We start from the raw sequence: 27,780 nt of genomic DNA, 5'->3' as shown, positions 1-27,780 counted from the left end.
ATTATGTCAAGACTAATTCGAAGTTAACGTTGGTTTTGCTTTCATTTAAATATCAAATTTGCGTATTTTTCTTTATTTAATATAACAAATACCTATTTTTTTCGTTATCCGATGCCCATTAAATATCTTCTCGTCTCACTCCATTTCTACTCGGTTCACAACATTTTACTAAACTGATCATATGCTTTACTTTATTTTAACTCTACAAGCCTCTTTAATGTTAATAACCTCTTATTTGATTCATTAACACTTGCTTTCCACATACGGTGCCGCTTACCTTATGCAACTTGTCATTTTCATTTCACTTTTTTTTACATTTTTTCTTGTTTTAAGAAAACATTTACCTTTTAAGCTGATCATATGATAAATCATGAAAATTTTTATCATTTTTGTTCAAATTTTTTCTTATTTCATAAAAATATTTACCTTTAAATTGATCATGTGATGGAAACCTCTTAATGTACCCAACAGCTAATTCAACATAAATCACGATTGTTTTTTTTTTTGAAATATCGATTTGAAAATTTGTACACATCATTTTCTCCTCAAGAAGCTGCTCATTTGTCGGAATCGCGGATATCGGGACACTATAGCATATAGCTGCCATACAAACTGATTAAGCAAAATCAAGTCTTTATATGGAAAACTTTTTTGTTTGACGAAATATCTTCATGAAATTAAGCATGGATTATTATACAAGACCAAGGTACAATTACAAAAAAATTGTGCAGATCGGACAACTATATGTTATAGCTGTCATATAAATTGAAGAATGAAAATTAAGTCCTTGTATGAAAAATTTCTTATTTGACAAGTTATCTTCACGAAATTTCGCATATGTTATTTCGAGCCAGCGATTTAGTCTTCCTTTAAGACTATTTAAATCGGATACAAACTGACTGATTAAACTCAATTGTTTGTATGGAATCTGTTGTCTTTGTGAAGACTTTTTCTGTTTTTTTAGTAAATTTATTTATATTACTCAATATGTATGTATGTATGTATACTTTTATTTTAATTTTTTGTAATTTTATTTAGTTTTAATTTATTTTATTTTACTTCATTGTGTAATATTTAGTTTTTTATTTTTTCTTATTTTTATTTTATTTTATTTTATTTTATTTTATTTCATTTTATTTTATTTTATTTTATTTTATTTTATTTTATTTTATTTTATTTTATTTTATTTTATTTTAATTTTATTTTATTTTATTTTATTTTATTTTATTTTTTTTTTTTTATTTTATTTTTCAGTTTTCTATTTATTTTATTTTTTTTAATTTTACTGTTTTTATTTTATTTTATTTTTTTATTTTATTTTTTTTTATTTTATTTTATTTTATTTTATTTTATTTTATTTTATTTTATTTTATTTTATTTTATTTTATTTTATTTTATTTTATTTTATTTTATTTTATTTTATTTTATTTTATTTTATTTTATTTTATTTTATTTTATTTTATTTTATTTTATTTTATTTTATTTGTGTGCTCTTTTGTGACCTTTTTTATCATTTTTTTATTTAATCGTGCTTGCATTACCTCACACGCACTTCAGTTGAGGCGTAAAATATCTGCAGACTTCATTAATGATAAAATAAACAGCTTCGTAATCGAAACTACTTACGTGGTACTCGCTTACAAAGCGCCGTATCATTACTAAAGTGCATAACGCGCCAACAAAGTGAAGTAAAATATTAATGCTTGCATTGTTGTTGCTATTGTAAATTGTAAAAATACTTGTAGTAAGTATTGTAAATTGCATTACATTGCGTTTGAAGCCCAAAGGCCTGCTCTTAATCACATTAAATGTGCACAAACGCATTTGGTAATCATATTTTCGAAAAACGAAATTTGATGGGAAACTAAAAAAAAAATATTATTTTGAGTGCGACAATTGAGAGTACTGAATTTAGTAGTGTATTGTTAAGTATGTACATTTTACTGTTTTTTTTGTATAAATATATGTATACTATACGCCATGTGTTATGTATAATCATTTATACTTGTGTTCGCTTCAATAAGCGAGTTATGCTGGTACTTACTACATAATGTGCTTAGACATAGTTGTATTACGCCTCTTTGTTGTTGCACCTTACTGGTAAACAATACTCTTAGTTAACAAAAAAAATCTATAAAAATGTTTATGGTTATTAAACAGTATGAAGACTTATTTCGCTACACATAATCGCTTCCATACTGACAGTTCACAAAAATATTTTATATTGAAATTTTTTCTCATTCAATGATTGCCAGTAAAGCTGAGTCTTTTAACAGTACATTGATTTATTTGGCACTTACTTAAAGTAATAGTTCGTTAATGAAATTGTTTTTGTAATATCAAAAATATTTTAGTAAATATTTAAAGAAAGTGTTATGTACTTTTCATTAAAAGGCTCTAAGGCCAAAAAGCTTAATGGGAGCAATTCATTATTATTTAGTAAAATTATGACCTACGAAACTTATGAAAAAATTAAAAATATTAACAACTTAAAAAAGGTAACAAAAAATATGAAAATAAAACAGCAACACTTTTTCTTTTATTATTGGTTTATAAAGCGATTATGCTAGGCAAGTAACAACAGTGGTCCAGCAAGTGAAGCGAGTCAAAGTCGAATGCTAAGCGAGGTTGTAAACTATATAATACCGCAAAGGAAACTATTTATTTTTGTAATAGAAATATAGTTCTGACAAAAAATTTTGAAAAATTAAAAATAATTTTTTCTTTCGAAAAGTGAATAAATGCAAGGAAATAAATATTAAAAAATAAATTAAATTAAAATGCCTTCAAAGTTTTCCTCAAAAAGATATATTTCATATTTTTAATGTTTATATTTTTTCTTTTTTTTTCTTATTTTTTTAAAACATATATTTCAGACTTTTAATAATGATATGAAAAAAAACTTTTCTTTATATTATAATTTCAATATTTTTTCATTTGTATTAAAAAATTTTGAAAATTTTAAAGTATTTTTTCTTGTGAAAAGTGAGTTAAAGAAAATAACAATTTTAATATTTTTTCTTTTGCATAATAAAAATTTTAAATCTTTTTTTCTTTGAAAAGTGAATTTCAAGAAAATAAAAAAAATTAATTAAAAAGCCTTTATCGAAAAGATGTATATCAGACTATAAATATAAAAAATGTTAATATATTAAAATTTCAATATTTTTTTTAGTATAAAATTTTTTTTTTAATTTTAAATATTTCTTTTTTGAAAAGTGAACCAAATGCAAAGAAATAAAAAATAAGTCAAAAAGCCTTCAAAGTTTTCAGCAAAAACATAAATTTCAGACTTTTAACATGAAAAAAAAAATTATATTTATATTATAATTTTAATATTTTTTCTTTTGTATAAAAATATTAAAAAAAAAATAAAAATTAAATGCTAAAATCTTTAAACTTGTAAGGAGCAAAAAAAAATTTTTTTTTTCTTGGTTTGTAGCAGTATAAAATATATTTTCAATTATTGTAAAATGATATTTTTTAATAAATTCATATAAATTTGTTTTCTTTGAAACTGAGTGAGAAAAAAATTAATAAATGAAAAAAAAATATTTTGGATTTTTTAGTATATTTTTAATTATTGTAAGATTTAAGATTTTTGTATGTATGTATAAAATAATTAAATAATGTAATTTAATTTAATTTTCTATTTTTTTCGGAAATTGACAAAAAATGAAAAATTTCTCATTTTTGCCTCCTTCCTCTTTGCCATCACTTACCTCGTGTTCAGAAAGGAGCGCTAACTGATCTAGCTCATAGTTATGCTAAAAACAAATTTTTCGCTGTTTAAGAAGCACAAAAATAATTAAGAAATCTTCAAAATTGTGCTGTAAAAAAAATGTTTTTCATTCTTAATTTGTCGTGTATTAAAAAAATTTTTAATTGATTTTTGTTTTTCGAAATGTAAAAAATTTTCAATGTTGTGCTGAAAAAATTATTTTCGCTTTAAAAAACATTAAATAAAAAATCTTCAAAATTGTGCCAAAAATATAACTAAAAAAAATAATTAAACTTATGCTTAAAAAAATCGATTTTCTGAAAATAATAATATTTTGATTCGAACAACTTCGAATTTTCAAAGTTTATGCAAAAACAATTTTCGTTATTTAAGAAAATATGTGTTTTATTCTTTTACAGTTTTAAAAAAGTTTCCAAATATTTTTTACACTTATATTAAAATATCCTCAGTCTCAATCAATATTTTGCTAAACGGTACAAAGTCCACCGGATCACCCAATTATTCAAAGAAGTGAGACATACAACCAAAACTCAATTTCCTCGAAATATATATTTCACTAAGCCAACAATTGCACAACACTAATGATGATGATTATGCTGATTAACAAGCGCAAATGCAATAAGCGAGTTGCAAAATCAATGAAATATGCATAACTTAATAAATAAAATTAATAAATATTTTTCGTTAAGCAAAAGCAACGCCAAATAGCTCAATCAGCTGGACGAACGCTGCCGTTTTGCTGCTTTGCACTCATTTTCTTCGATTCCGCTAACTCTTTTCTTTTGCCTATATTTGTGTTGTTTTTGCTGCTTATGCCCATAACGTTTGCCGCAGCTAATGGCTCTTCCCCCACTACTCGCCTTCATAGCCAACGCAACTACACAAACACAAGCACAATACTGCCAAATGAAGCTGGCTGACTGGGCGCGTTGCGCATGCGCATTAAACTTTCACTTCTGCAAAAGTAAACGAAACGAATGTCAGGCCAGACTTTTTATAGCAATACAAAAAAAAAGAATAAAGTAAAAGAGTTGTTGTTGCTGCCGAAAGGTACTTGGTAAGCACAACGTCACAAATAAGCGCAAATATTTGCACGAATGATCAAGCGTCAGTGTTGAAGTGAAGTGAAGACGCTTCGCAGTGATGACTGGCCCGGGCCTAGACGGTGTTAAAGTAATGGCAATACATTTGTTATAAAATTTATATTTATTTGTACTCATGACAGTTGCAAAATTTGTTTGCTGTGCGACGAAAAAATTGCTTAAACATTTTGTTATAAAAGTTGTGTATACACAAAGGTATAGAAGCTGTAAAAAATTAAGGAAGAGAGCTAATGAGTCGCCCATTTGACGGGTGATTTGTTAAATGCAGTCGCATTTGCTGTGTGAAGATTTTTTAATAAGATTTGCTGAGAGAAAAATAAAATATATATTTTTTTAGCTGTTACTATTTTTGACGAATTGTAAATTACAGACGCGACCAAAATTTTAGCAAATTTCTGTATATAGCTTGCACTAAATTTCTCATAATTTTTTTTTTTGCTTAATTAATTAATTTTTGACTAAAAATTTAATTTACTAAAATATATTTATAATTTTTGGCACGGAATGTATGTTTTAAATAAATTATTTTTTGTTATTGTAATTACTAGTAATCTAACTTGACTTTAGTTATTCCTATTAACACATTTTCTGAACTCAAAATCACCAGTCAAATACTATTTGCAAATACTCATTTTCACTTTTCATGAACTTCACACCTAATTGCACTTAAATTAGAGCTTGCCACTTAGCTTGGCTCGAATTAGGCAGAGGTTTGCTTTAACAGTTAAAAGCGCTAATTATTCGGCAAATATAACGGTGACATGTGAATTGAATGCATGAGTAAATGCCAATATGTAAAGAAATAAATAAAAACGACACTTTAAGCTATTGAAATACAAAAACAAATACAAAATATACATTTAACGGCATATATAAATCAAATAATATAAAACAACGGCACTTGTTATTTTTGGACAAGAAATACATACAAAAGTTTTGATATATTGTATAGTACATACATATGTACATACATATATTCCAGCTTATCAAGTGGGCGGGTGTATAGCAAGTGCCACAACAATTATTTATTTTACAATTTTTGCGAATTATTTTTCTTCTTCTTTGTCTCCCACCAGCACTTTCAACATTTTTTTATTTGTTCAACCTTTGTTTAGCCTTTCGTATTAAATATAAAGGATGTGCCCCTGTTTTTTTTTTACTAAAAAGTTTTGTGAGCGCCCCCGGGTGGGCTCGAACCACCAACCTTTCGGTTAACAGCCGAACGCGCTAGCCAATTGCGCCACGGAGGCTATTTGTAAAGGTAATATTCGAACAGTGCTGCAATTCAAAGAAATTTTTTGAAATTCCTTGAATTTCTAAAGGGAAGATAAGACTTTACTCTAGTAAAATTTCAAATTTCAAATCTTTTTCAAGAATTTTTTTTTTCAAATTCGGATGGAGGAGATTGGTCATTTGTTTAGAAAAATAGTTAAATTCAAAAGCAATCCAAATATTAAAAAAAAGCTTGCTAACAAAAATCTTTTTTGTTAGGGGTTGCCACTTATTTTAAATATTTTAGTTTAAAAATTTCAAAATTACAGCATAGTATCGCATTAAAAATTTTTAAATTTCCGAAAATGTTTTCATCTAGAAGAGAGTTGCCACATATTTAAAATAAGAAGAAGTTTTAATTGGAATAAGAATGAGAAATTACATGAATTGTATATTTAAAGCAAAAATTAATGCAAGCTTATCAACGAAAGTTTTTGATGTGTGTGGTTGCCACTTTTTTAAATATTTTATTTCATAAAATCAAAATTAAAGTATGAGTAACGCAATAAAGAATTTGAAGAAACCTGGCCAAATAAAAAAATCAGATATAAATTCACAATTTTGTTTCAATCTAGAAGGAGGTTGCCATATATTTGAATTAATAAGAAAATTAATAAGAATAAGCATAAAAAATTATATTTCACAGAAAAATTAATGTAAATTTATCAAAAAAAAATTTTGTTGTGTGGAGTTGCCACTTATTTTAAATATTTCATTTCATAAAATTTTAAATTACAGTGTGAGTAGCGCTATATAGACTTTGAAGTAACCTGGCCAAATAAAATTACTTAGCAAGAGTTGCCACTAACTTTAAATTTAACACACAAACATTTTCCAAAATTGTTTTAAATAAATAAAAAATCAAATATGTTGACATAAAGTTTTTTCGTTTAACTAGAAAAAAGTTTTAAATAAATATAATCGATATGATTACATATAATATATAATTTTATTTGTAAATTTAAAAGTTGCCACATAATGGAAAAAATAATAATTTGATTGATAAGCTTTTATTTAAAAGATATTTCATAGTATTCCTGTATTTCAAAAAAGTTTTTAAACAAAAATTTGCATTTGCGGGGTTGCCATATGTTTTAAATATTTTGTTTCAATAAATTTTAAATACAGTATGAGTATCGAATAAAAAAGAGCTTTAAGCTTTCTTAAAATAAGCATAAAAATGTATTGATAGGGGTTGCCACTAACTTTAAATTTTATAATAAAAAAAATATAAAAATAAAGAGATATGATTCTATTACATTTAAAAAAATTATAAAAGCCTGTCTACGAAAAGTTTCACGTGTAGGGTTGCCACTTGTTTTAAATATTTTTTTCTTTAAATGCAATTTGTGTAACGTAATATAAAGAATCTTCAAAAAATATAAATTTTTATTTTTAATTATTAATTAAAAAACATTGTAAAATTTTTTTACCTACCAAATATGAAAAAAATAATTTTCGATCAAAAATTTCTAAAAAAATATTTTTGATAAAAAAAAAAACATTCTAAAAATAATATTTTTGAAAAAAAAAATATATATTTGATAGAAATTTTCTAAAAAAAATAACTTTTTTTTATTACAATTTAATTGGGCAAAATGACAATATGAAAATTTCGAACAGTATTTAAACACATACCTAAATATTTTTTAATTCATTGCACAAAAATGTATACACAAAGGTATCAATTGTTATAAAACACGTTATCATACAACTTGAAACTTAGTAACGGTATTTCTTAACGGTTTCTTTTTCCAAGCCTTATAGGCAATCATATGCAGAGAGCTATAACTGACATTTATAATGAAATTTTTAGTTAATTCATCAAACCTGAAAATATAATTTAAACGCGAAATTAATCAACAGCAATTAAAGCCGAGTATGCAATCGCTCACCTTGACGTTTGTGTCAACCGCGCAACGCATCACGGCCCTGAACTCGCTGCATTGGCTCGGCTGGTGGTAAGCGATGAGCAAATGCTTCGTTTCTACTGTAAGCACGCACATACGTGACATGTGTGTATATGTGTGAATGCAGAGTATGTATGTATGCACATCATTAAAATACCATTTCAAGAAAGCTCAAGCGTGCAACATTCAAAAACCCGCCAACAAATTGCATTACAAATTGTAGAAATCAAAATTGCAAATAAACACACATCCATGCATACATACACATAAGTATATACATATATGCGTTGCTGCAGCTCTGCGCCAGCTGTCATCAAATATGACTAGCTGCGTGCAAGGTAAGCGCGAAAAAGGATGAAATCAAAGCGCAGCGCGTCATCTTCACCGGCGCGCATGCCAATATGCCAAATTAAGTGAAATAAAAATTCAAACAACGCCATTAAATGCAGTCAATCTCAGTCCAACAGTTTGCAAACGCTTTGTTCGCTTCTTCGCCACTTTTTTGTTGGCATTTATTTGCGTTGCTTAATTTGCATTTGAAAAATCGCTGCCAAAACAGCTACAAACCGAAAAGTAGGTCAAATATTTGCATTTGCGGACATAAGCAACTAAATGCGATAAAAATTCTCGAAATAACTTAATCCAGCGGCCGGTGCGCCGGCTTGTGGTCTAACATACAGTTGGCTAATTTGTTGCGATGCGGCGAAAAAGCGAAAGCGCCGGCGTAATTTGTTGGTTAACACGTTATTAATTAATGACGAGTAGTTAAATCGATAACCTTTTTCCCCCAAGTGATTAATTATTATAAATTATATATAATTGAAGTGCTGATTTAATTTTTGACAAATTTGAATTTTTAAGAATTTTTGAAAATTGTAAAATTATGTAATTGCAAAAGTGAGGATAACGCTTTTAAAAAATATGCTATAAATAATTAAATAAATTTTTACTAAAGTATAAATAAGTATTTATGCATACAATTACTAAAGTAAAAAAAAAAATAATATTGAAGTTTTAATTATTTCAAACTAACATTCTAAATTGAATGTTTTTAATAAATTTTTTAAACAAAATAACCTTTTTTTAACTATTATTATTTATTTTTTAATAAAATTTTTTTTGATAAACAATTTTTTAAGATACTTAATTCACATAACAATGTGTACAAAATGTAAACGTTTTCATTTAGTTATTTTATTTTAATGTTTTTATATAAATTTTTTTTTATAACTTTATTTTAATTTTTTTTTATAAATATTTTTTTAATAATTTTTTTTAACAATTTAATTATAATTTTTTTATATTAAAATTTTTTTGATGAAAAATGTTGTAAAATTAAAAAATAAAAGAAAATGTTTATTTTTTTTCTAATACATTATGTAATCAAAATCAAAAATAGAAATGTTTATGTTAAATATAATGAAATTTTTTGATAAAAAACGTTACAAGATGAATAATAATAAAATTAATTTTTTTTTGTTATTTTATTTAAATTTTGTTTATAAAAATTGCTTTTTTTACTAAAATAATGTTTCATTAGTTTTACTTAATGTTTTTATATTAATTTTTATTTTTATAATTTTTTTGTTTTATTTTTTTAAACTATTTAGTTTTAACTTTTTTATATTAAAATTTATTTGATGAAAAATGCTACAAAGATTTTAATTAACATAATTTTTTTTTTTAGTTAAACGATTTTAAATTTTTTGGTTAGATTTAAATTATTTTATTATTTATATTTTTTAAAAAAAAAAAAAATATTTTTTATTTTTTTTTTATTTATTGTTTGAGGAAAAATGCAGGAGGATTTTTAATTAATATAGTTTTTATTATTAATACCCCGTTTAATCAAAATTATTTTTTTTACTATTTTTGTTTATGTTTTTAAAGAATTTTTTTTTGATATAAAACATTGCAAGATTTAAAATTAAAAAAAAAATATTTTTTTATATTTTATTCAAATTTTTTTTTATAGAAAAATTCTTTTTAATGCTAATTTTTTTTTAAATTATTTTAATTTTTTTTAAATATTTTTATAGCGTTAAATTTTTGATTCGCTTAAATTTTTAATTCTTATTGTTTATTTTTTTCAATACATTTTTTAATCAAAATTACATTTTTTTTTTACTATTTTTAATAATTTTTTTCTTTAAATTTTTTATAGCTACATATATATATATTGCTTTTTATTTTCTAACAATTTTTAATACAAATATTTTTTTTTTATTATTTCAATCAAAATTTTTTTTTTAATTTTTTCTTTAAATTTTTTTAAATACACAATTAATAATTTTTTGTATATAATATATTTTTTTTTTGTAAAATCTTTTTTAAAAATTCATTTTTTTTAATTTTTCATTTTAGTCAAATTTTTTGCAAGATTTATCATTCATATTGTTATGTTTCCAATACAATTTTGAGTAAAAATAATGCTTTTTATAGTTATTTTAATTAATCTTTGTACAAAATTTTTTTACATAAAAAAGCTGATAAGTTTATAATTGAAATAGTTTTCTGATAATAAATTGTTTTATGAAAATAATTATATTTTTTTGCAAATATTTAAAAAAAATTATTTAGAAAATTTTTTTATTAAAAAAAATTAATTTGCATTATTATATTAGTAATACATTTTTTATCTTAAATTTTCTTTAATAAAAAATTAATTTTTTTAACTTAAATTTTCTTTAATAAAAATGCGTTTACTTTTTATCAAAATAAAATTTTTTTCTAATTTTTTTAACTTTTTTTTAAATATTTTTGATGAAAAGTTTTGCAAAATAATTCACATATTTATGTTTGTAATAAATCTTTTGATTTTGAATTTTCTTTTATAGAGAATAGATTCATAAAAGTTGAAAGATTTGCAATTTTCATTAATATTTTTTTTCTAACACATTTTATTAATCAAAAAAAAACATTTTTACTTAATAAAATAATAACTTATATAGCTGAAAAACACATTCCTCGTTTGATGACTCCAAATTTTATTTAATAAAAGTTTATAGAAAATAAAAAATAATAAAAAATGATAAAATTACTTTTGAAAGATAATGTCTACAAAATATTTCAGCTACTACTTCAGAAACTAAAATCTAAAGTAAGCTAGGTTAATAGGTCGATGGGAAGAAGAAAAAATTTTAAGTCAAAATAAAAGTGTTATATAATTTTTCTATAAATATACATATAAAAGAGACTGCAGAAAAAAACAAAGTGAAACCGAAATTAATAATATTGTAAATATGGTATATACATACATATGTACATATAAAATAACATAAAAACTACCAGTTGCCAAAAAAGACATAACAATAAATTTTAAATAAAACCCAAACAATTTTTATTGACTGCCACACATTTTTAATGTTCTTTTTTCCTTTTGCTCACTCTAATTAAATATTTTATTAATGCATCCGCTAAATTTGCACTACATTTGCCAAAAACTGAAATGAAGTTCGTCGCTTAAGTCTTTCGTTATCTATTTCATATTTCATTTTGGTTGCTGCGCGGTTGTTTTAGTTGGCTTGTTTGTCGCACGAATGGCCTTTGTGCCTCGCATTGGGCCATGACATTGTTGTTTATGATGTTGTTGTAGTTGCTTGCTGTTTATAATCGTGCGTGGTGCTGTACTAGTTGTTGTTGCCATAATGAGTGCACAACTTCAGACTAATATGTTTTGCAACAGCTAGTTTAATGTAGTAGCTAGTAATAGCAAATGCTTGTGAATATACTATATATATATATATATTAAAAATGTATATGTCAATAAAAATGTATAGATATATTATGTATAAAGAATTTTTTTATTTTAGCTTAGTGAATTTGTTGCTATAATTATTTGCTAATTTTAATATTTTTTAAATTTTTTTACTCAAAAACAAGTTTGGTTGAAAATTAATATGCAATTTTTCAGATTTTCTTTATAAAAATTTATGCTTTTTTATTTTTCATAATATATTTGCCTCTATATAAAATAATATCTGGCTAATTTTTGACTTTTACGTAATACCTTGAGCGCTTTCGAGCTTCAACTATCTAATGATAGGTCAATAAACTGTTAACTGGTCCTAATAACTTCAAACCTTCAAATTTTCACTGGAAACCAAGTGAAAGTAACAAATATAATTTATTAGAAATTTTAACTAATTTAAGATTTTGAGCTTTATATACCTACATATATGTATGTATATACCACAATATATTATATTAAAACCAAATAATCGCTTTTGGTGAAAAAATCAAAATTTTCTCATCTCATATCTAACTTAAATACCTTTTTTTACTCAAATTTAGCTTTCTTTCTTCTTCTAAAATTAATCGCATTCTCTTTATCTTTCTTTCAATTATTCTCATTTTCCATATCTTTATTCATTATTTGGTGTTAATTTGCATAATATTGTTTGAATATATTAATCTGCTGATTTATCGTTTAGCAGTCTTTTGGTTGCGACATATTTGTCGTTGAGGAAAGTCTAGATATGATAATGATGAAAGCTTTCTTTGAAGGGGAGAGTCAAATATTTATATCTTGTAGAGTTCATTGACTATGCATATATTAAAGCAGTTTAAGCTTTATGTTGTACTTTTATTGAATATTAATATTTAATTAATTAATTTTTTTCAAAAAGGTGGCAACACTTCTCAAATTTTTTCTAAAGCAAACAGTATTTTTGGAGCATAGCACAGCCTTCATTATCTTTATTTGAAGAATTTAACAACATTTAACATGTTGCCATATTAACAATTCTTGTGAATTAGTTTTTTAAACAGGTGGCATCTTTCTTTGTAAACTTCATTGACTATATGATAAAGCAGTTTGTTCTTGTACTTTTATTGTGTATTAATATTTAATTCATTTATATTTTTTTCAAAACGGTGGCAATATTTCTCAAAAAAATTTCTAAAACACAACCATAGAATAGACCATAGAACGGTCACCATTATTTTTATTTGAAGAATTTAACAAAATACGACATTAAAGATGTTGCCATATTAACAATTGTTTTGAATTGGTTTTTGAAACAGGTGTGACCCACCTCAAAAATTATTATTAACTATAATTTTTTTAGAAAAAATGGGGTTATTATTTAGTTTTAGTGCCTCAGTATATAGCCAATTTCTAGGCAACATAAATTTCTCAATATTAATATTAAATTTATTTTATGGTTTTTTTAAAGGTGGCAACACTTATTTCTAAAACAGAAATTATTTCTGATCCATAGATTTTGATCCAATTTCTAGCAACATTGTATTTTTCATTTTATTTTTATATTTATTTTAATTTTTTTTAAAGGTGGCAACATTTTCTCAAAATTTGCCAATACAGAAATTATATAAAACGGCTATAATTATTTTTTTTTGAACAATTCAGCAAAGTTTAACGTTTAAGATGTTGCCATATAAACAATTATTTTGAATTAGTTTTCTAAACAGGTGGCAGCACCAACGAAAAATATGTTTAACTTAAAATTTATTCTATATCGTTAATTTGACACCCGTATTCTCTTACAAATTAATGAATTAAAAATTTGAAACAGGTGGCAGCACCAATGAAAAATATTTTCTACTTACATTTTATTCGATATCGTTAGTTTGTCACCCGTAGTCCCTTATAAATTAACGAACTAATTTGAAACAGGTGGCAACCATCTTAAAAATTTAACTATAAATTTTCAACCTTATAAAATTTTCTTTCTTGAAACTAAGCGAGCAGTGCACCTACTAATTCCATCAAAATGTTAATATTGTTTGCAAAAATATATTTAGTATTAAGTCTGTCGGGTCACGGAATTGGTTTATATTCTCTGTAACTAGCAGCAATTCGAGAATATAATTTGTCTTTAACCTTAATATATGTATGTACATGTTTTATAAATATATGTATATGTATAGATAATTTTTTTCATTTTTGTCCGTCTACTTTAAAATTGAAATTCTAGTCCTCATTTCGATTTCAAACGAACTCCGAATTGGTTACAATGTTATTCGCGGGTTTTTTACGCAATTCAACCCTCAAGCGAAGTAAAAAAAAATAAATGCAAAACAGTAAACCAAATGAATAGTATAACAAATCAATAACAGTAAAAACTGTAAAATATAAAATGCGCAAATCGTTAGTCAAGCGACAGTCGATCAAAAACCACAACAAATAATATAGTCATTGTATATATTTTTTTGATGAATTTACAAGCGACAAATAAACATATAGTAAAAGTGGATAAAAAACCGGTCAAAAATAAACAATATGACATAGCCAATAGACATGACATAAATCTAGAAATATGTATATAAAATATTTAATTTGATAAATATGTATGACATAGACATGGAAAGACATGACATAGACATGGAATAGACATATGACATGACATGATATATAGACATGATAGTAAATAGTAATAGAATAGACATAGACATAGAAAAAATAGACATAGACATAGAATAGACATAGACATAGACATAGACATAGACATAGACATAGACATAGACATAGACAAAGACATAGACATAGACATAGCAATATTTACAAATTATAATTTCTTTATAACAGTTCTCATCCCTACTCTCATTTCGCGCTTTTGCAACGAGAGAAGACCTTGACTGTTATAAAGTTAGCTTTATGCCTGACTCACGCCGCCGATAGCAATAACATTGATGTCAACTACAATTTTTTCTTGACAATTTTTTTCACTTGAATTATTTTCCGAAAATATTTCGTCATTTTACACCATGCTGCATATTAATTTACACCATTAGCAACAGATAGCCCCACGCATTGCCAATAATAAAATAAAATTCAAAGATATCATAGAAATAAATCTATTACTAAAACAATAGCAAAGCCAATTTCGAGGCTACTTGTGCGGCGAGCAAAAAATTCAATTCAAATATAAAATAGAAATTGAAAATGTTGGAAGTATGACGGATAAGCGCACGCTATATTGGCAGTTAAGGTGCACTTATGTACAATGCATGCATGTAAATAGTTGACTATTTTTTAAAAATGAGCCAAACGCACATAAACACACGCTTATTTGGCATGCTAAGCATGTATTTGCATATACCTATAGACACATGTGTTTAGATGGCTGTGCGTCGCGCATGCGTCAGACTACCAAACAATATATTAGCCGGCGTTTGCAGTGATTGACCATCAGCAGCCAAACGCAAAATAATTTTAATGCAAATTATATTAGTTGTCAATTAACTGTTAATAAAAACAAATATTTAATTTAAAAAATTCACTAGAACTTGATTGTGGTTGGTCAGTTTGTATGGCAGCTATATGCTATAGTGGGCCGATCTAAATAATTTTTATAAAAATTATAGACTTGGCTTGAAAAATATTCTATGTCAAATTTCGTGACTATATCTCATCAAATAAAAAAGTTTTTCATATAAGCAACTTATTTTCAACGGTCAGTTTGTATGACAGCTATATGCTATAGTCGACCGATTTGAACAATTTCTCTGCAGATTATAGCATTGTCTTATAAAATAATTCGTGTCAAATTTCTTGCAGATATCTCTTTAAATAAAAAAGTTTTCCATACAAGGGTTTGATTTTGACCGATCAGTTCGTATGGCACCTATGCCTTATAATGCTTCTATATCAACGATTTTGACAAATGAGTAGCTTATCGAAGAGAAAAGGACGCGTACAAAATTTCAAGTCGATATCTCTGAAACCAATCAATTTTATATACCCACACTTTATAGGGTCTCCGACGTTCGCTTCTGTGTAGTAGCAGCAGTTTGATTTGAAGATTTTCCTTGTCTTTGATTACTTGGCCTTTTCTGCTATTTTTCAAACTGACACAGTTATCCACTTTCTACTTACGCTACACGCAACATATCAAAGCAGGTAATTCTATATATGCTCATGCGTGTGTATGGGTGTTTATGATTGCTCAGCACCTCGGGCATTTGCCTACAAACTTGGCCAGCCAACCAGCCTTATGTCCGCCTAGCCAACTAACAGCCGCTTGGCCGCTTTGTGTTACCTGCTTGACCACTCGCCGATATAAGTTTCTTGTTACCGCAAACACTTTATATGCATATACAAGTCAACAACAACAATAAGGCAACAGTAACTTTGATATCTAAAACCAATCAGCGTGTTAAATGTTGCGTTAAACGCATTAGACACCAGCGTTCGATGGCTGAAATTGGGTCAAAGTTTAAGAAATGTGCATATAATTATTCATACAAGTGTATATATGTTTATATATTCATATAATAAGTATATATGTATGTACATATATATATATATATGTCTAAACGTCAGCTTCTTATGATTTTATTGTCATTTCTGTTATTTTCTTTTTTGTTAACATCACTGTGTAGCATTAATGTAGCGTTTCTGTTATAATTGTTGTTATTGTTGTTGTTTTAGGATATAAATATGCTTGACGTTGACACTTAAAGCGCCGCTATTAACGGTTTATTGCATTCATTTCCAACATATTAACATATGCAAACACCTTTACTAAGCAATATGCTATGTTGTTAGCAAATTTCTGTTAACATTTGTTGTTGTTTTTGTTTTTATATTATGAATAATGAATGGAACTGAAACTCCTGTAAAAAATAAAAAAATATATATATACATATCTGTTGAAAATCTGCACGCCTGACCCACATTTGAAACTAGTGATTCAGTGACAAAGGTTTTTGTTGTGTTTGGAAGCGGTCATTGGGTTATTTTTATAAAACTGAACTATAGCAAAGTGCGAACTAATAAAAAATATTTTTTTAAAACCCTACCGGATTGCAAAAATATTGAATATGATTCAACGTGTAATTACATAAACATATTTTTTATGGGATTATTTTTGTTTGGGGACTGCTATATAGGCAGTTCAAATGTATAATGAAGGTTGTAATAGTATATTTTTAAAATATATAATTTTTTATTATATATGTACATGTATGTATGTATATATATAAAAATTTGAATATATATACATACATATAAATATATAATTTCTAAGCATTTTTTAACAGCCATATTTTTCCACATTCATGACTTCCATCAACTTCCAAAAATTTCCACAAGCTTCTAAGCAGCAGGTACTATAACACTGTGAGCAAAAAAAAGTAAGACTTTTTAATTTACATTTCACTCGAAACCCCATTCGTCGAAATAGTTTTTTCTACGTCAATATGGCATTCAAAGTTATGTTGACCACTGTCAACTGTCACTTCGATTATTGCTTCCGAACGGCCAAACTGTCAACAAAGAATATTATTTGAGTCAACAAAGAATATTATTTGAGTGTTTAGTATTTTATAAAACACTGCTTTTCAAACTTTCGCTTATATTTTTAAGCAAAAATATAGGTTTTAGAATAGTGTAAAGCATTTTTTTGATTTAACTTTGATATTTAACATATTTTTATTAAAAAAGAAGATAAAAATAAGAAATTTGCATTTTTTCATTATCTTAATCCATTAAAATACAATATTTCATCTTTAATCTGTTAAAGCAGCAAGTGGCGATCTAGATTTTATAAAACACTGCTTTTCAAACTTTCTTTATAATTTTTGATAGTTTTAGATCAAGTGATTTAAGTTTGTTAAGATTTTGTTTTTAATTTGCGTAAAATTTTTATTTTTTTATATTTTTTAAATAAGAATTTTTATAATTTTTAAATAAGAATCTCAAATTTTTTCATAAATTTGTTCTACGACTTTGTTCAAAACTTTATATTTATATTTTTTATATTTTTCATCTCTTACACACGCCAATTGATGGAGGCGTATATTGTCAGGAACTCACTATAAACTTCAGTTTCAGAATTCCTGACTGTGGCAGTATTTTTCAAGCCGAAAAGTCGGACATTAAAGTATCAGCAGATTTACTGTCCTAGAGTACAGCCTACAGTGATTATCCACTCTAATAGCAGGTGGCGATGCTAGCCTTGAGCTCACTAACCGTGCGTTGAAAGCTGGTTAAAGAATGCCTAACCTCTTTATCAATAGCATAGAGTTACTATGTGATAAGATTAGTATGGGTACCAGAACACAGCGAAAGCGTCGGCTCCTTTAAAACTGATGAATTGACAAGAAAGGATATCTAAGCTCCGATATCAGTAGAATGGGCACTGGTTGGTGCCTCCATCTCCTCATGTGTTCCATTACTGAATAGCTGGAGCTTAGTAAAATTTGGCCAGCCCAGTATGGCCACCCTGAGCTCCAATCGAACATTTTGAAGTCAATCTTTAAATTAAATATATTAAATCTTTTAAATATTTTATTTTAACATAGTTTATGAAATAATCGGTTAACTTACATAAATCTTCTTATGAAGCGCATTTAATCATACAAAAATATATTTATTTTTGGAGAGATTTTTTCACTTATGACCACTTTTCTTTTTTCCAAAATAAAATAAAAATATTCAAATGCTTACCAATCTTTTTTTTTTGTAAAAAAAATTATATATTAAAAAAAAACTAAACAAATTAATTTTTATGTAAAAAAATTCGAAAATTTTTTTCTAATTTCAAAAAATAAATATTCAAATGGTACAGATAAAAATCGTTGCATATTTCCTAATTAAAAAAAATTATTAAAATGCTTTGGTTTTACCAAACTTTTTTATTGTAAAAAAATTTCGATTTTCAGAAAAAATATTATTTTCAAAAATTAGCAGTTTGCTGAAAAAAAATTTATATGTGAAAAAATTTGTAGCATTTTCCATAATTATCAAAAAAAATTAAATAGCTTTAGTTTGATTAACTTTTTTCTAAAAAAATCATTTTTCGAAAAAATTCGTAAAATTTTTCCTAATTTTCCAAAAAAGTATATATTCAAATGGTACATAAAAAATTCGTTGCATATTTCCTTTTAAATGCTTTAATCATCTTTTTTTTTATTTAAAAAAATTTAGAGTTTTGAAAAACAAATTTATAAATAAAAAAAATTAAAAAAAGAAAAAGGTAAATAAATTTAAAAATAATTAATTTATATATGAAAAAATTCGAATAATTTTTCTAAATCTTACAAAAAAAATTATTCAAATAGTACAGAAAACATTCGTTGCATATTTCCTAATTTAAAAAAAAATATTAAAATGCTTAAGTTTTACCAATCTTTTTTATTGTAAAAAAAAATTTCGATTTTTGAAAAAAATATTATTTTAAAAATTAAAAAAAAAAATTGTATATGTGAAAAAATTTGTAAAATTTTTCTTAATTTTCAAAAAAAAATATTAAAATGCTTTAGTTTTATTAACTTTTTTCTTAAAAAATATTTTTGAAAAAATTCGTGACATTTTTACTAATTAAAAAAAAAATTATGAAAATTATTTAGTTTTAGTAATCATTTTATATTGTAAAATAAATTTAGATTTTTGAAATATTTTCTATTAATATTTTTTTAATAGTAAAAAAAATTATATTTTTGAAAAAATGTTGTTTTCAAAAATTAATAGCTTGCTGAAAAAATTATAAATGTGAAAAAATGTGTATCATTTTTCCTAATTTTCAAAAAAAAAAGTTATTACAATTCTTCAGTTTTACTAATTTTATTTTTATTCTACATATAAAACATTAGATTAAAAAAAATATTTTTAAAAATTAATAGCTTGCAGGAAAAATTGTATATGTATCAAAAAAACTGTTAAAATGTTTTAGTTTTATTAACTTAAAAAAAAACATTTTTTTTAAAATTTGTAAAATTTTTCCTAATTTTAAAAAAAGACTAAAGCATTTTAAGTCTCATTAACCCTTTTTTTGTTATTTTTAATTGAAATAATCACTCATTAATCCTCCTTAACTCTATTGCATCACATTTTCATATTTATTTTTCTTTTAGTTCAAAACTTTTTTGCATCGTTAATTTGTCGCTTTGTTTACAAAATATTTCGTTAACCGAAATTACGCAACGGTTCATCGGTTCATGAGCGCTGAAAGTGCGTTAGTTAGTAGTGCAGCATATACACACATGCGTATGTATGTTTGTGTGCGTATATTTGCTTGTCCGCATTTTTGTGTTTATTTACTTTTGAAGTACTTAATGAAAACTTTAACGCACGATTAGCGTTTAGGATCAAGGTTGTAGCAAGTGAAGGTTTTTATATCTATTTTATAGGGCGTACATAAATATTTAGAGGCTGTGCAAAGTTGTTGTAAGAGGTGTTGTTTTTCATAAGCTGCTTTGCTAAAGGGCTAAATTCGCATTTATGCTATAAATATTGCTATTTTAATTACATATTTTCATTGCATTAAAAATAGGTTTGAAGTGTTTGAAAAAATGCCTACATACTTATAATTATAGTAGAATTGTGAACAAGTCGAGAGGTGGTTCAAATTCGCTCATTAATTTGTTTTATTTAGTAGTTATGGGCAAGAAAACTTTTTTTTTATTTTTTTTATTATTTTTTTTATTTAATATTATTTTTAATAAAGAACTTTCCTTCCACAATTTTATATGTTGTATGTCGGTATAATATATATTCGTCTCTTTCAGTTAGTTTCTGAGATATTAATTTGAAATTTTGTGCAAGAACATTTCTCTTCAACTAACTCATCATATGTGAGAATGGACGATATCGGATCAATATAGCATATAGCTGTCATACAAACTGAACCATCGAAATCAAGTCCTTATATAGAAAACTTTTTCATTTTTCAAGATATCTTCACGAAATTTGTCATGGCTTATTTTCCAATACAACGCCATAATCTGTGAACAAATAGTTCATATCGAACTAATATGGCATATAGTTGTCATACAAACTGAACCTTCTTCATAAAGTCCTTGTATGGAAAACTTTCTCATTTTTCAAGATAACTTCAAGAAATTTCGTAAAAATTATTCTTTAAAATAGCGACATAATCTCCGTAGAAATTGCTTAGATCGGCCTACTATAGCATATAGCTGCCATACAAACTGATCGATTAAAACTTTAATTCTTGTATGAAAAACTTTTTTATTTGACAAAATATCTTTACAAAACTTGGCACAGATTATTTTACAAGACAACGCTGCAATCTCCGAATATATAGTTAAAATCAGAATTGTTTAGCATAAAGCTGTCATACTAAATAAGCGATAAAAATCAAGATAAACAACTTTCCATACCATTTCATGTTGAAAAAAGTGCAGCTTCACTATTAGATACTATTCTTTTAATATGTGTAGCAGATATACTATTCAACTTTGATTTTTAAAATTAAAAATTAATTAAAAATAAAATTATTTTTCTCTTTTGTTCTTTTATCATTATTTTACTATGCAATAATCAAATATTTCTAAAAAAAAATATTTTTTAAAATATTTCAAAAAAATTTTTCGACTTAATAACACACCAGCTTAATAAAATTGAAAAAAAAAATCGATTATCTCCACTCAAACACTTCATAAACGCAATAAATGCAACGAACTGCATGCCTTTTGCAGGCAAGCAAACAAAAGACTTAAGGCACGAACTCAATATCAACGCCGCCATGCAGTTGCACTCAAACTTTCGCAACAATTTGTTAGCTGTAATATTTTTTTCTCATTTTCTTAACAACCACGCTTCATTTATGGACAGTTAACACGTACAAAATATTACAGCAACACGCCGAAACAACAACAAAAACAATAATTTTCATTAACGCGTATATTAGCAGCAAGTAGCGATGGCAAGTGTCAGCTGCTAGTCAAAGTAAGCAGACAAACGGTGAACAACCGCTGTCGCGAGAGTTCATTAACTAAAAAAATTTCGCGAAAAAAATTTCAAAAATTTTTTATACAAAATAAACCAGTCTTAGATGTGGTAAAAATAAACAAATAAAAATTTGTAAAATTTGTAAAGAAAGCAATTAATATAGGCGCACATATGTACATACACACAAACAGACATATTTAAATGGCAGCCAAAAAAGTAGCTGACGCAAATCGATACAAATGACCTAATTATCAGCGCGAGATTAAAACAGGTCTAACGCACGTGCATAATACTTAATTATGTGCATACAGAGATACACAGTTATATATACAAACACACATACAGGCATATAAACACACATGCATGCCTACAAAAGATTTATATATACACATACACATCGATAAGTGTTTATGAATGAGTGCGCATGCGCTCAATACACGCGCATGACTGTGCATTTCGGCGGCGTTGCATCGCTGTGAGGGCTTTGCATTTAATTTTTAGGTCATAGTGTCAAAATCGTTAATAGGCCCTTAGGCATGGCGAAAAAACCCCCCGCTTGGCAACTGGCGTATGATAGCGACCGCAAAAATATATTGCTGACTAACTAAAACCGCAGTTGTGGTCACTTGCGCGGCGAACTCGCTTCATTTTACTTTGTTTATTTGTTTTCTTTTATTGTTGTTATAGATATGTACATAGTTTACGTCACTTGTTGCCGCATATGTTGCTGCGCTTGTTTGCTAACTCTGAATGAGATGCGTTAATAGCTTCAAACGCCTGATATTAGGCTCAAATAAATAAATACAGTCTAGCAATCTGTGTCAATATTGAACTAAATGGATTTTTTGCTATTTATACCACAATTTACTTATCTTTTCCTTCACTTATTTTGCGCTATTTTCGCCAAAAATTGTTTTTCGAAGAAATTCAATTAAAATGTTTGCCTTTGCTCGATATAAATATGTTTACTTTATTTGACAGAAAACAAATTAAAAAAAAAAAACAAGACAAATGTTCATTTCGTTTATACTGAAGCTATAATACCCTACACAGTTGCGTTTTTTATGACATAAAAGCGTACAAAAATAACTTTAACTTGATTTTGATTGGTCAGTTTGTATGCCAGCTATATGCTATAGTGAACCAATTTGAATATTTTCTTCGCAGATTGCACCGTTGTCTTTGGAAAATATTCGTGCCAAATTTCATGAAAATATCTTGTCAAATAAAAAAGTTGCCCATACAAGGATATGATTTTGATCATTCTGTTTGTATGACAGCTATATGCTACAGTGCACAGATCTAAAAAATTTCTTCGGAGATTATATGACTGACTTTGAAAAATATTCGTGCCAAATTTCATGAAAATATCTTGTCAAATGAAAAGTGTTCCATACAAGAATTTTTATCGATCGTTCTGTTTGTATGACAGCTATATGTTATGGTGATATGATCTAAACAATTTCTTCGGAGATTATACTGTTGACCTTGAGAAATTTTTTTGCCAAATTTTATAAAGATATCTTATCAAATATAAAAGTTTTTCTTACAACGATATGATTTTGATCATTCTGTTTGTATGACAGCTATATGCTATAGTAGTCCGATTTAAACAATTTCTTCGCAGATTGTAACGTTGTCTTTGAAAAATATTCGTGCCAAATTTCATGAAGATATCTCGTCAAATATAAAAGTTTTTTATACAACGATATGATTTTGTTCGTTCAGTTTGTATGTCACCTATATGCTATAGTTGCAAGATTTGAACAATTTATGCTCATATTGTACCGTTAACTTTGAAAAATATCCTCGCCAAAATTTCATGAAGCTATCTCGTCAAATAAAAAAGTTTCCTATAGAAGGACATGATTTTGATCGTACCATTTGTATGGCAGCTATGCGCTATAGTGGTTCTTGTATATTGGTTCCAAAGAGAAGACGCTATTTTGTCAAGAATAAAAATTTTAACTTGTGCATCGATCGTTATCTTTAGTAATTATAAATTTATATAATTTTAAGCAAAAAAAATTTTCTACCGCCAAAAATCTTACTTCTAAGGTTCTTCTATAGAACAGCTACGGTATTAAGGGAAACTAAAACTTTTTAAAAAGATTCGCTGATAATTAAAGTACAATAAATTCCATAAATTCGCATTATTTGTATTCATTTACTCTTACAAAAAAAAATCACAAAAAAGCGCGATATTTCGGTTTAGCAAGTGCATATAACCCCTTAAGCTAAAAAAAAAAAAAACATTCAGCTCAAATAAATCAAAAAAATGTTGCAGCTTCAACAAGTTGTTGCTGTAAAAATGCATTTGGAAATGCATAATTACTCAAGCGCTTGCGCAAAACAAAAAATAGTTGACTTGTCTGCTTTTGCCTAAACAAACACATTTGCAACTAGTTGAAGCTGCGCATATTAAGTGCTGCTTTGCGCGTAAATAAGTTGAAATTGTTGACACTTTTCACTTTCAGTGAAGTTTTTAATGCATAAATTAGAGTAGTGAGTTAAAACATGCTTAACGGAGTGACCTCTTAAGTATTGAAGCACCAGCATACATACATACATACTTAACTAATATGTAATTGTAATAACTAAGCTTGTAGCACGTTTTTGCCGCTCAAGCTGGATATTATTTAACTGAACTAAATTCTAGAATTTTATCTATAATCCTTTTTATTTAATAATTTTTTATATACTCTTTAATTAACTGTTCAAAAAAATTTTAAGAATTATTGTTAAGCGATTTTTACTGTCTAATAAGTTTAAAAATTTAAGTTTAAAAACTAATAACTAATAATATCTGCTTTAAGTTCTGATTTCTTCAGAAAATTATGCAACTACCTGTAGTTGTTTTTTTCTTCTTTTAGTATGTGTAGTATATATTTACGAGAATATATAATGCCTTCGAAGCTTATTTAGCTGTATTTTAGCTATTTATTAAATGTCCTGAAAACTATAGAAATGTTAAGCAAGCTTTTATATAATATTGTATAAAAATCGAAGCTTAAAAGTATATTTTCAAAAGCTCCGATCCCAGCCGCATCAAGCGGAAAAACATTTTAAAACTGTTCTTTATGCATGCCGAGTACAGTGAGGCTCACAAATGTCTGTATTAATACTGGGTTCGACCTCATTAGCCAGTAAAATTTTTTCAACAGCGGCCGGCCACCGTTAGGGTAATGCCTGATCGTGTCATGAAGCAAAGCCGTCATAAAGATATATATATTATTTAGCTAATTATCTGTTTTATTTAACGATTCTAATTCAATTCTTTCCATCTGGAAAATATCATAAGCGTATACACCAATTAATAACAAATTAATATGTATATTAAGGTGGGTAAATCGCTTGAACCTCTGTAAATAGATTCTTAGACTCTTCTAAAAAAGAATATCCAAGTATGAGTTCTTCAATATAACGGGAAGGTTCTTCGCCTTATGGTTCTCTAGTTTTTTACTAATTTTCAGATAGAAAAATGCAAATATCGTTTCAAGCTACTTGAAAAAGTATCTCTTTTCAATAATTTAGTCGGAAATTCAATGCTCTACAAAAAAGTCTCTAACGATTTTTTGGTAAATCTAACCGTTTAAAAGATAATAACGCTTAAAATTTGATTATTTTCAATGAAAAAAACTCATTAGAAATCAGAAAGCTAAAAAAGCTACTTTTCAAAAATGGTCTGGAGAAACTCTCTTAAAGGTGTCTCAGAACCTATTTTTCAGAGTACGAAACCAAAAAAAATATATTTTTTTTTTACCCACCCTAATGTACATATATACACTGCGGAAATTAAAAAAATCTGTCAATAAAATAAAGATGTAGCAAATAGCTTATTTCGTGCTCAAATGTCTATGTAACTTTTCGATCCATAGAATAAATTTGTATGTTAAATAGTTGTTCCTCAGAATAAAAAACAAAAAAACAAATAATGTCAGTCAGTCTCAAAAACTCGGTGATACATATTAACATACCGTAAACCATTCTGAAAATATTCAAATTAAAAATTTCAAGTGTACGAAATTATAAGTATTTGCTATAACTTTTTGTAGAGCGTTCTATTTTCTGCCAGAAAAATGTTTCAGTTTATTTTAACAAAGCTCAAAAGTCAAGCTAAAAAAACGTAAAAAAAGGTATGTTTCAATGTCCTAAAAATGCAAAATTTGGAACAGGAACAGGAACTGGAACTTTTTTTACGTTTTTTTAGCTTGACTTTTGAGCACCTCTTATCATGTATTAATAGCTATCTTCGATTCTCCAAACGCTACTCTCCAGCGAATCGAACAAACCATCCAACAAACTTGTCTTCTGACGCATGAACAATAGTGCTATGATTCTTTCTTCGTAGAGAATTTTCTTTCGTTTTAAAAAAATGTTACTGTAATGCTTTGTTTTTGCTATCAATAAATTAATATAATTTTTTTGAAGTCTTAAATTTTATAAATACATGAAAAAAAAGTATTTTGATTAAACATTTGAAAAAAAATATGTAAAAGCAACACACCGTAGGGTACATGTAAATATTTTGCAATTTTTATTTTTATCAAAAAAGGCGCAAAGTAGGAAGGTCACAAAAGTTAAAAAAATTATAAATAATGATAAGCTTGCCTGTGAATGGGTGTAACAGAAAGTTTACATTGAATTAGTAGAGGCAATAAAACAAAAAAAGTTATGAAATTATTAAAGAAAGCAAGTGAATAATCAGCAGGCTTCAAAAAAGGTAGAAACCATAATAATTGCGAGCTTTAAAGAGGCGTACAACCACAGTCAAAAAATGTAATCGTTCAAACGCAAGTTATGTAATAATAATTTTTGGTTGTTGTTGCTTAAACGAGGCGTCTTTCGGTTGCCGACAAAAGAAATTATGAAGGCACGCTGACACTTTTAGGGTGAAACTCACTTTACTTCATAGTTGATTCAAAAAAGTCGGTTTGATAAGATCATTAGTTTAAAAAAAATCAGGAAAATATACAGGGTTTACAAAAAGGGTTAACTACATTAATATGTAAATAAATCAACAACAAATAATAATATAAATATTTACATAAATATATAAATTGCTGCCGCTTTTTAGCACACGGCGGCAAGGTCAGGCAAAATATTTGTTTCAGCTTGTTTTTCTCGCTTATGATTAGCTGACATTAAGGCAATTTGATAAAAGCGCTTTTATATGCCACTTTTTGCCTAATTTTGGCCTCAGTGCGCCGTCTCTTAGGAAGTAATAAGTATTAACATTTTGATTTGTTGATAAATGTCGGTGAATTAATTTGCGGTGCAGTAATTTGAGCGGAGTCAAGGTGATCTTTATAACACATGCCTGCATGTCTTTGAGTGTGTGTGCTGTAGCTTTTTTATTGTATATGAAGTAGTAAACAGCAGCTACGTTGAATTTACAAAAACAATGTGTTGTTATTTTTGCAATTTTTGGAAATTTTTGAAATAGTTTAGGGTTGAATAAAGATAAGAAGAAAAAAAACAAAAATCTTTCACAAATCCTTCACAAGTACAAGAGATTACATACAAAACTTGATTTTGGTTGGTCAATTTGTATGGCAGCTATGTGTTATATTGGTTTGATTTGAACAATTCCTTCAGAGATTATACTGCTGGATATCATATCTTGGATAATCATCTTTGTCAAATTTTGTGCAGATATCTTATCAAAATAAAAGAGTTTTCCACACAAGGATTGGATTTTGAACGGTCAGTTTGTATGACAGCTATATGTTATAGTAGTTCGAACTGAACAATTTCTTCGGAGATTAAAGCGCTGCTTTAGATAATTAGCTGTGCTGAATTTGATGAAGATATGTCATCAAATAAAAAAATTTTTCATATAAGAACCAAATTTCGATCGTTCAGTTTGTATGGCAGCTATATGTTATAGGGGTTTGATTTGAACAATTTCTTCAGAGATTATACCGCTGCTTTGGATAATAATCTTCGTCAAATTTTGTGCAGATATCACATCAAATAAAAAAGTTTTCCTTACAAGGATTGGATTTTGAACGGTCAGTTTGTATGGCAGCTATATGTTATAGTATTTCGATCTGAGCAATTTCTTCGGATATTAAAGCACTGTCTTGTACA

At 26.5% G+C, this 27,780-nt stretch overlaps 1 protein-coding gene and 1 non-coding gene across 2 annotated transcripts in view; one reads left to right on the top strand and one right to left on the bottom strand.

The window, feature by feature from the left end:
* Positions 1–27,780, top strand: part of LOC126756671 (patched domain-containing protein 3) — a 72,330-nt gene that overhangs the window by 18,222 nt on the left and 26,328 nt on the right.
* Trnan-guu (transfer RNA asparagine (anticodon GUU)) lies at positions 6,022–6,095 on the bottom strand. The gene has a single exon. It is a non-coding gene; the product is annotated as a tRNA-Asn (tRNA).

This window comes from Bactrocera neohumeralis, chromosome 4, assembly GCF_024586455.1.
Source record: "Bactrocera neohumeralis isolate Rockhampton chromosome 4, APGP_CSIRO_Bneo_wtdbg2-racon-allhic-juicebox.fasta_v2, whole genome shotgun sequence".
NCBI classification, from domain to species: Eukaryota; Metazoa; Arthropoda; class Insecta; order Diptera; family Tephritidae; genus Bactrocera; species Bactrocera neohumeralis.
The sequence above is the reverse complement of the archived record's forward strand: the minus strand, read 5'-3'. Positions and strand labels throughout refer to the sequence as shown.